The 10,671-nt window shown below is 38.1% G+C and overlaps 1 long non-coding RNA gene across 1 annotated transcript in view; it reads right to left on the minus strand.

Annotated features, from left to right (window-relative positions):
- Nucleotides 1-10,462, minus strand: part of LOC102482280 (uncharacterized) — an 11,977-nt gene extending 1,515 nt beyond the window's left edge. Inside the window, exons 1-2 of the long non-coding RNA XR_333157.1 lie at nt 10,393-10,462; nt 1,182-1,328 (exon numbers count right to left, since the gene is read on the minus strand). This is a non-coding gene — a long non-coding RNA (uncharacterized LOC102482280). The remainder of the gene's footprint in view (nt 1-1,181; nt 1,329-10,392) is intronic.
- Between the last annotated feature and the right edge of the window lie 209 nt (nt 10,463-10,671).

Consider the following 10,671-nt stretch of genomic DNA (forward strand, 5'->3'; position numbering starts at 1 on the left):
TGACCATCCCTCCTGGGGGGGTGATTTCTCACTTTCTGTCTCTCTGTCTCTCTCTGTCTGTCTGGCAAGCACACGTGCCCTATAGTGAAAAACCTCTCCAAAAAAAAAGTAAAAATATTTAAAAATATTTTCTATTTATTTTCAATTTAATCCTTTATAGATAAAGGTGAAAATACTTCCATGATATTTTTAAAATATGAATTTTATGGGAGTAAAAATATAATTACACTTTTGAAAAAGGTAGTCATCTGAACCTTAGGACTAAAAATGGGTGAAGTGTTTGAAAGAAAGTTCAAAGCACTGATTTGATTTCCTTTGTATAGGATGAATGTGAGAATTAAGATAATTTAGCAGCAGCTGCCTAATCAAGATAGAAATAAAGCAGTAAAAGGAACATGCAATCATTGTTGTGAGGGACAAATAGAATATAAATGGAAACTCAAGATGAAGCAAGAGATGCATGTCCAATATTGTGACTAAATAAATAAACATACACATAAAGAACCATGGTAAATCCAATAAAAAGAGGCAGGGTAGAAGTTTAGTTTTTTGACTTGCATATAATAACTATATATATTTAGGGTAAAATATGACTTTTCAGTACTAGGATACAACATGCAATGATTAAATCAGGGTAACTGGCTGATCCATGACCTCAAGAGATAAACAGTAAGTGTTAAAAACAGTTACTGTACTATATTTTGTAACACTAGAATTTATTTCTTCTATCTGTAATTTTGTTTCCATTAACCAACATCTCTTTGTTCCCCTCTCCTCTTTCCTAGTCTCTAGTGGTTTTTGTCCTGCTCAAATTCTGTGAGGTCATCCTTTTTAGTTTCTACATGTGAGTGAGAACATGTGATATTTCTTTTTCTATGTATGGTTAGTTTCTCTGAACATAATGTCCTCGGGCTTGCCCATATTGCCTCAAATGACAGGATTTTATTTCACACACACACACTCACACACACACACACACACACAGAGTCATTTACTGCTTCTTGAATTCAACACAAGATTTCTCATAACATTTTTCTGTTTACACACACACACACACACACACAGTCATTTAATGCTTCTTGAATTCAACACGAGATTTCTCATAGCATTTTTCTGTTATAGTATGTGACAAAGTGGGTTAAATCCTATGTCACCATCAATAAAAGTAAGTTATAACTTACTCTTGTTTTTTGCTGGGCTCGACTGTTGGTGGCAGACAGCACCACTTTTTCTAGGAGACTGGAAGCCATATGGAAGACTTGGATTCAGTTCCTGGGGCAGCCAGAATCCTCTGGTGCAGCTGTACACACATCTGCAATCTTAGATGACTGGGAGGATGAGGCAGGAAGACATAGTGTGAACCTGTCACAAATACCTATTTCTGTCCCTTTCCTTCTCTCTATATAGCATAAAGAAAAGAAAGTGTACTTTTCTGAATTAGAAGAAGGATACTTGTGAATTGTGTATTTTATAATAATCACTGGCAAAGAAAACTGGAATGTTTTATTTTTAGCTAGCAATAAAAGCACACATCATTATGTTATAGAGCATAAATAGAGAACAATGTTTTTTAAAGAGTGTCAAGGGAACATTACACCTGAACATGGAGGTAGAAAGTATTAAGTAGGAATGCTGAAATCAAACCTAATATAATAATTAGAGCTGTGAGAATAAGTAGTCCAAAATTTTTTGTTTTATTATAATGAGTCTCACATTTGATTGTCAAAAGCCAATACGATTCAACAATATGCCGGTTGTAAGCTGATGAGCTATGGCTTACAGAGTGTCGAGCACCAGACATAAGGCCTGGAAAGGAGCCAGCGACTGCAGGCTCCTGCTTGCTGTTGTCGAGGGCAACAGTGAATGTATACATTGTACTCCTCTTCTAAGCTTAGTGTCCATGTCTTCCCTATTTTGGTAAATGACAGTTAAAAGTGAAAAGAAATATGTAACAATGGTGAAACTAATTGGAGGAAACCCATGAATGAATTCAGAAAAACAATGTTATCTAACTGTTCTATATTCATGAACCAATTAGGATTTTCATATCAATTGTACTGTCAGACCAACTGCATAATTTTTCAAAGCCCGTGCTATGAACTCAACTGATTATCACAAAATTAAGCTGCATGCTTTCAAATTAATACACATCACCGACAATAAAGATCCTGAAGTCTGAGTGAAGTTTGTAATTATATTGATGCTCAGGGAAGATTTGAACACAAACTAGCTGTACGATGCAATACTGAGTCTTCTGTGGGTAAAAACTCCAGATGAAGATCTTATAATCTTATACTCACACTGCTCTATACAATTATGAGGAGTTGGGTGGATAGAGATAGGACTTTCTTTCTTCTTCCTTTTTTTTAAAGAGTTTTTTTTTTTTCTTTTTCTTTTTTGACATAAGGCACACACACTTGCTAAAGAGAAAGAGACAGACAGTGAGAGGGAAAAATAAATCACCTCCAGGGGGGATGGCCATGCCACAATCCCTTCTCATTCATTCCACTTCTGGGATCTTGGGCACACACACACATGCCTTGCATGATTTTCAAGCCACCAGGTCCAGGACTCGAAACGCGGTCCGACGTGTGGGAGTCCAGCAACATAACCGTCTGCTGGCCCTCAGAGGCTATGGCTTTCTATGAAAGTGAAATTCAAGGCTAGAGAAATGATCTTAGTAGATTTGAGTTTATCTAAAGGCTATTGCTCTATGTCAGAATTCTTGCTCTTCACTTTGCCACTCATGTCAGTTTGCAGGAAGAGGAGGAAAAGGTGGAAGATGTGAACAGTTCACCTTCCTTTAGTTAACTCATGAACGTATGCTGTATTTTTCTCCTGTAGCTCTGGCCCTCTCCATGATGGCTATCAGCTGTAAAACCCACAGATATGTATCTGTCCTGACAGCTGATCTCACCTTGACAATGCCAGGATCATCAGAGTGAGAACCTGGATTCTGACACCCACAAAGTTGGGACCCAAAGTGGTGGTGCTGTAAACCCTAAGGTATTGTTCAATAGTTAGTAGAAATGCAGAGAATGTTGACTTCCTGTCTCAGACTTACATTTTCTTACTGATGGACAAGAACTAAAGTCACAAATGTAGCTGGGTGTTGTATGCTCATAACCCTGCTCACCCCCAGACTGGGCTTCTAGTTGGGGAATAACTAGGACATCATAGTCTATTTGCCCGGTGAATATCCATGTGAGCCCATAAACTGTCTGCCTGTGCAGTGCCTCCAACAGGTCAGACACCGGCCAACTCTGCTTCTCAGCAAAGGGCACACAGTGGGCTCAGGTTGGAGCATCTGCAGCACAGTAAGGAACACGAGCGAGTCCCTTTGCCCTCCCATCCACCCCCCAGGGGGTGTGCACTCAGCAGAGAGACTGAGAAACAGTAAGAGGGAGAAGCACCTCCTAATGGTACATAGTCATGCCCCAATTCCTTCTCATTTCTCCATCTTGTCAGGATTTGGGGCACATATGCACATACCCCATGATGATTTTCAAGCCATAGGAGCTGGGATTTAAACTGCAGGATCAACCAGTAAGCCATGGGAATGGCCCCACAAGTGAATGCTAAACTCTAATTCAAGCTGGTATTTTGTAAATATTGCATTGTATATGTATGTGTGTATATATATACATATATACATATATATATGTGTGTGTGTGTGTGTGTATGTGTGTGTATATCAAGTTGATATCACAAAACCTTCTGAACTCACTTTCCAAAGTTTACTTCTTTTACAAACTACTGCACTCAAATAAAGATGTCAATTAAAATTAAGAGTAGTGCTTCAACTTCCTTGCTGTTGTCTCCTTTTCATAGAATATTTTCCATTTCCTTAAGCCCAAAATTTCTATAATGATACTTTTCTTGATAAGGATTGACTAAAACAAATATTCTTCAGAGGATTGGCATTTGAGATAAGAATTCCTATTTTTCTTAAAATTAATTCTGTTCATTGTTTCCTGTCTTTCAAGAGCAGGTCAATGAAAACTTTTTTATTTCTAAAGACTCTAGTGATATGCTGACCATAGCCAAGCAATTACCGCAGTGACCAAACTGTAGGCCATTAGCTGGGATGAAGTGATAGGTTTGCTAACTTCTGAAGTAAGCATCCATGTGTGTAAGAACAGTGAGGTTCCCAAAGTTCCATCTTGACTATGTATCTCTTAAGTAGGAAATACATACAGGGCATAAGTCATTTACTCAGTTTTTTAATGAAGTACAGATGCAGATGCACATTTCTGTTGATTATAAAAATCCATGTTTCTAGAATCAATGGGAGTTTATAGCAAGAAAACACCTAACATTTTTAAGAATCATGGAAATTTGGGGAGTTAAAGGAAATGGAAAATAGCATATTGTATATAATAGTTTAGACCTTTTTCACAGTTTGCTGATTAGCTGGGGCAAGTGGAGTGGCAAGAGCTATTTCTTAGCCATTTGCCCTGGATGCTATGCAGAGTGGCAGCCAGTGAGAAAACAGGCCAGAGATTGCCTTGGGAACTCCACTGTCTCCTGACTGTTCTAGACCTCATAGTTTCTTGAAGCATGTGGTGTGAACCCTACTTTCTTTCCTAGTTGAAACCTTACAGCTCAGCCCCAGGTACACTTGTTTTCAAGGAAATGGAAAGCCTAAGAATATCTACTTTTAGCAAAAATAGTACAGGTTACTGAGTGCGCATCAGGAAGACAGAGTTGCAGAAGACTGTGACTCACCTCCTCCTGCATGCTTTTGAACTCTCATAATTAGCTCTAAAATATTAGAAAGAAAGGTGTAATCCATCAGATGACCAGAAACCAGCACAGAGGCACAAGAAAAATGAGAAACAAAGAAAATAGCTCTCCTGCAAGGGAAAAGAACAATTCCCCATCATCCACAGATGGTCCAATAGAATTTGTGGAAATGTCAGATAAACAATTCAGAATATTCATAATGAAAAGACTTAATGAGATGCAAGAGAAAAGAGACAATGAACTCCAGAAGATGCAAGAGAAAAGGGACAACAAATTCCAGGAGACGAGGAAGTCATTCTATAATTTGAAAGTGGAAATAGACAGCATAAAAAAGAATCAGGTGGAACTGTTAGAGATGAAGGTTGTAATACAGGAAATAAAAAGTTCCCGTGACAATATAAAAAACAAATTAGATCATGCATAAGATTGAATCTCAGATCTAGAAGACAAAACCTCTGACATAAAAAAAAAACACCAAAGAGAATTAAAAATATTAGGATAAAATATGAGAAATACTAGATATCATTAAATGCCCAAACATCTGAGTTGGTATTCCAGAAAGTGAATAAAGACATTGATAATCTAGTCCATGAAATACTGGAAGAAAACTTTCCAAGCCTAGAGAAGCATTCAAACAATGAGACCCAAGAACTACAAAGGATCCAAATAGAATAAACCCAAGAAGATCTCCATGGCACATCATAGCCAGATTGGCTAAAACCACAGATAAAGGCAAGATACTAAAAATGGCAGGAAAGAAATGTCAAGTTATACTGGGAATACTAAAGAGAGAAAGACAAAAATAAGAGAACAAAAAACAACAAAGAAAATGGCTAACTTAATGGGAGGGATAAGTCTGGAAATATCAATAATAATGTTGAATGCTAATAGATTTAATTATTCAATCAAGATACACAGACTGGCTGAATGGATGAAAAAATGGAAACTTTCTATCACCTACAAGAACAGAACCTCATGGATAAAGACATACATCTACTAAAAGTGAAAAGCGGAAAAAAGGGACACCATGCAAACAGAAATCAAAACAGGGCTGTAGTCACTGTACTGATTTCAGACAAAATAGACTTTAAGACAAAAAAGTGTAAGAAGGGCATTATCCTCGTAGTTAAAGGGCTATTCATTATAGGATGCTTATAAAAATCTATGCATCCAACACAGGAACACCCAAATACATGAAGGAAAGACTGCTAAATCTAAAAGGAGAGATAGACTGCATCACACTAACTATTGGGAATCTCAGCACCCCACTATCTCCTTTGGACAGATCATCTAGACAAAAAATAAGCAGAGAGCTACAAATCTGAATGATACCATAAATCAAATGGACTTAACACCCACAACCCATGGAATATACATTTTTGAGAGCTACAAATCTGAATGATACCATAAATCGATGGACTTAACGCCCACAACCCATGGAATATACATTTTCCTTACCTCCGCATAGAATCTTTTTGGAGATTGACCCCATCATTGGGCACAAAACAAGACTTTACATATTTGAAGGCACAGAAACTATATCCAGCATCTTCTGGGACCATGATGGAATTAAACTTGATGTTAATTTCAGGAAAAAAAAAACCTCAAAAATACACATATATATTGAAACTAAACAACCTAATCCTGAATGACTTCACAATTACTGGGGAAATTAAGACTGAAATAAAAAGATTTATTGAAATCAGTGATAATAAGTACACAAGTTTCCATAATCTATGGGACACAGAAAAAGCAGTCATAAGAGGGAAGTTCATAGCAGTTAGTGTGCATAAGAAAAAGATGGAAAGGTGTTAAATTCATGTTAGGACAACCTGAGATACTGCCTCAGGAAATTGGAAAAACAACTAAAAAAATCCAAAAATTGCCAGGAGAAAAGAAATAAAGATCAGAGCAAAAATAAATGAAAGAGAAAATATGAACTATGAAGAAAATAAATGAAACCAAAAGCTGGTTCTTTGAAAAGATAAACAAAATAGACACACCCTTTGCTAGACTAATTAAGAAGAGAGAAAGGGATCAGATAAATCAAATTCACAATGAAACAGCCAATATTACAACAGATACAATGGAAATACAAAACATCATTAGAGAATACCGAGTGACTATTCACCAACAAACAAGAAAACCTGGGTATGATGGATAAATTTCTGGACATGTATAATCTACCATATTGAATAAAAAAGACATACAAAGCCTGAATAGACCCATAACAAGCAAGGAGATAGACAGGACCAGCAACAATGGTTATGTTGCTGGACTCCCACATAGTCAACTGTGGTTCCAGTCCCAGATCCGGTGGCTTAAAACACACTGTGGGTGCGTGTGCATGTGTGCCCAGAATCCTGAGAGGAGAATGGAGGAGAAGGGATTGTGGCATGGCCATCATACCTAATGGGTGATTTCTCACTTTAAAACAACAGCAACAACAACAACAAAAGAAAAACAAGCAAGGAGACTGAATCAGCAACAAATAAACTCCCCAAAAAGAAAAGCCCAGGTCCTCCTGATGGCTTCACTTTTGAATTCTACAGAACTTTTAAAGAACAGTTAGCCCCCATGGTACTTAAATTATTTCTAAAGATCCAAAGGGAAGAAACCCTCCCAAATTAATTCTATGAAGCCTCCATCACTCTCATCCCCAAAACAGATACGGATATGACAAAAAAGGAAAACTACAGACCAATATCTCTAATGAATACAGATGCAAAAATTCTCAACAAGATACTAGCAAATCATATCCAACAACATATTGAAAAGATTATACATGACGACCAGGTAGGCTTTATTCCAGGGATGCATGGGTGCTTAAACATATGCAAAACCATAAGTGTGATACATCATATTAACAGAAAGAAAGGTAAAAAACCATATGATCAATCAATGCAGAAAAAGGCATTTGATAAAGTACAACCGACCTTCGTGATTAAGATTTTCAGCAAAGTTGGCATAGCAGGGTCATTTCTCAACACAATAAAAGTAATCTATGAAAAACCCATAGCTGGGACGAGCAGTTAGCGTAATGACCATGTCGCTGGACTCCCACGTAGTCAACCGTGGTTCGTGTTCCAGACCTGGTGGCTTAAAACTCATGCCGGGCACGTGTGTGTGCGTGCCCAAGATCCCAAGAGGAGAATGGAGGAGAAAGAGATTGCGGTGTGGCCATCCCCCCTGGGGGGTGATTTCTCGCTTTCTGTCTCTCTGTCTCTCTCTGTCTGTCTGGTGAGCACACACACCCTACAGGAAAAACCTCTCCAAGAAAAAAGAAAAAAGGGAAAGAAGAATTGAAATTACCTCTTTTTTCTGATGATGTGATTATATACATAGAAGACCCAAAAGTATCCATGAAAAAACTCCTGGAAGTAATAAATGAATACAGTAAAATGACAGGATAAAAAATTAATATACAAAAATCTATAGTATTTCTAAATATGAACAAGAAGACTGAGGCAGAAGTGAAGAAAGTAATCCCATTTACCATAACCACATAAACTATAAGATACCTAGGAATAAATCTAACCAAAGATGTAAAAGACCTCTACAAGGAAAACTATGAAAATCTATGAAAATAGAAAATGACACAAAAAAGTGGAAGGGCATCCCATGTTTCTGGATTGGAACAGTTAATACAATCAGAATGGTAATTCTACCCAAATTAATCTGCATATTGAACAAAATACTAATCAAATTATCAGAAACATTCTTCATAGATCTAGCAAAGACAATTATAGAATTTGTCTGGAATAATAAAAAGCTTTGTATTGCCAAAGCAATCCAGTGCAAAAAGAATGGAGTGGAAGGGCTCTCACTCCCTGACCCCAAAATATACTACAAAGCAGTGATAATCAAAACAGCATGAAACTGGCACAAAAACAGACATATGGACCAATGGAATAGAATAGAGACCCCAGAAATAAACCCCCAAACAGACAGTCAACTGATTTTTGGCAAGGGGCATCAGTCAATACAGTGGGAAAAAGAAAACCTCTTTAGCAAACGGTGCTTGTAAAACTGGATATCCACCTGCAGAAAAGTGAATCTAGACCCCCATCTCTCATTAGTAAGAAAAATCAATTCAAAGAGGATCAAAGAACTCAACCTGGGAACCAGCAGTTAGTGTAATGGGTATGTTGCTGGACTCCCACGTGGTCGACAGCAGTTCGTGTCCCGGACCCGGTGACTTAGAACTCACGCTGGGCGCGTGTGCGTGCGTGCTCAAGATCCCGAGAGGAGAATGGAGGAGAAGGGATTGCGGCGTGACCATCCCCCCTGGGGGATGATTTCTCGCTTTCTGTCTCTATGTCTCTGTCTGGCGAGCGCATGCGCCCTATAGTGAAAACCTCTCCAAAAAAAAAAAAAAAGAGCTCAACCTAAGCCCTCAAACTATAAAAGTACTGGTGGAAACATTGGGGAGACAGTGGAATAGGCAAAGACTTCTTTTTACAATTTATTTTATTTTATTTATTTATTTTTTTGGAGAGGTTTTTGCGATAGGGCGCGTGTGCTCACCAGACAGAGAGAGAGAGAGACAGAGGGAGATTGTTACTGACTAATAACCTCAAGGCAAGAATTAGTTCTTTTTCTAAATTTTAATTTATTTTACAATCACTATACATCACTACAGCTTGTAAAGTGAATATATCCAACATGAATACACTTCACCCCAGTCCAGTTAAAGATACCAAACACACTATCATCAATAGGTAATCATCTATTTCTGTGTCCCATAAATACCTTGCCTTTCTATTTTCTCATTGATTCCTTTCCTCTCAATCTCCCTCTTCTCCCACCCTCTTCCCACACTTCTTTCAGTATCTATAACCATTTTCTATGCTTCATGTTACATTATGTGCTTCCACTTAATCTATACTGACTGTCCACACTTTATGACAGAAACTGAGTGATTAGAGGTTAACAATGATAAATATGGTTTAGGAAATAATTTTTTTTTTGAAAGAGATTTTTGCTATAGGACACATTCACTCAGCAGAGAGAGAGAGAGACAGAAAGTGAGAAATCAGCTCCCAGGGGGGATGGCCATACTGCAGTCCCTTCTCCTCTATTCTCCTCTCAGGATCTTGGGCACTTATGCACATGCACCCAGCATGAGGTTTAAGCCACTGGGTCCAGGACTTGAATTGCAGTTGACTACATGGGAGTCCAGTGACATAATCATTATGCCATCTGCTGGTCCTGGAGAAAAAATCATATTTACGTGTAGTTTTTAGTCTGTGGTTTTGGAGAGTCCACTTTCAGAGGAGCTCTATCAGATAAGCTGGAGGTCTTTGAGCCTCTTCAGCCTTGTGATTGCTCATTCTGGTACCAGCTTTTTGGGAACTGCTGCTTGCTCTTTGTCACTTGCTCTTTTCTCATGGTGTCACAGAGACGATTATGGGTCATAGATTGCAAATCAGTCTCAGATTAGGGCACTAAGGAGCAGTCTTCTAGATTCAAGAGCTTTTCCTCCCTCTAACTTGGTCTTTCCTTTTCCCAGGCTCAGGGGTCATCATTCTGCCCCCCCCACCCCCCCCCAAGTCAATCCTGCAGACATTACTGACTTTGTCACCCAGCTATGTTGTCGTCTTGAAAGTTGTGCTCTGGAATATTCTTAAAAAACAACTTACTTACTTTATAAAATTCCTATTTTCATTATTAGATGACAATACGACAGCTGACAAATGTTGATGAATTAATGGCTGGGGAGTATAATCAGATGTTACTATGCAGCCATACTAGAGTGTGCATTAATGAATCAAATGAAGAGTTTTGGGAAATGATAATTTAAAATGAAATAGGATCAGGAATTTAAACTCGTAAAATAGGAATGGGAATTATATTTGTCTTGAGACAGGTCTTAGTGGAGCCATTATCAGCCAAGCCAGGAGATGGGGCTTAGCTTAGAATGGC

Source organism: Tupaia chinensis, unplaced genomic scaffold (genome assembly GCF_000334495.1).
Source record: "Tupaia chinensis unplaced genomic scaffold, TupChi_1.0 Scaffold000002_1, whole genome shotgun sequence".
Classification (NCBI taxonomy): Eukaryota; Metazoa; Chordata; class Mammalia; order Scandentia; family Tupaiidae; genus Tupaia; species Tupaia belangeri.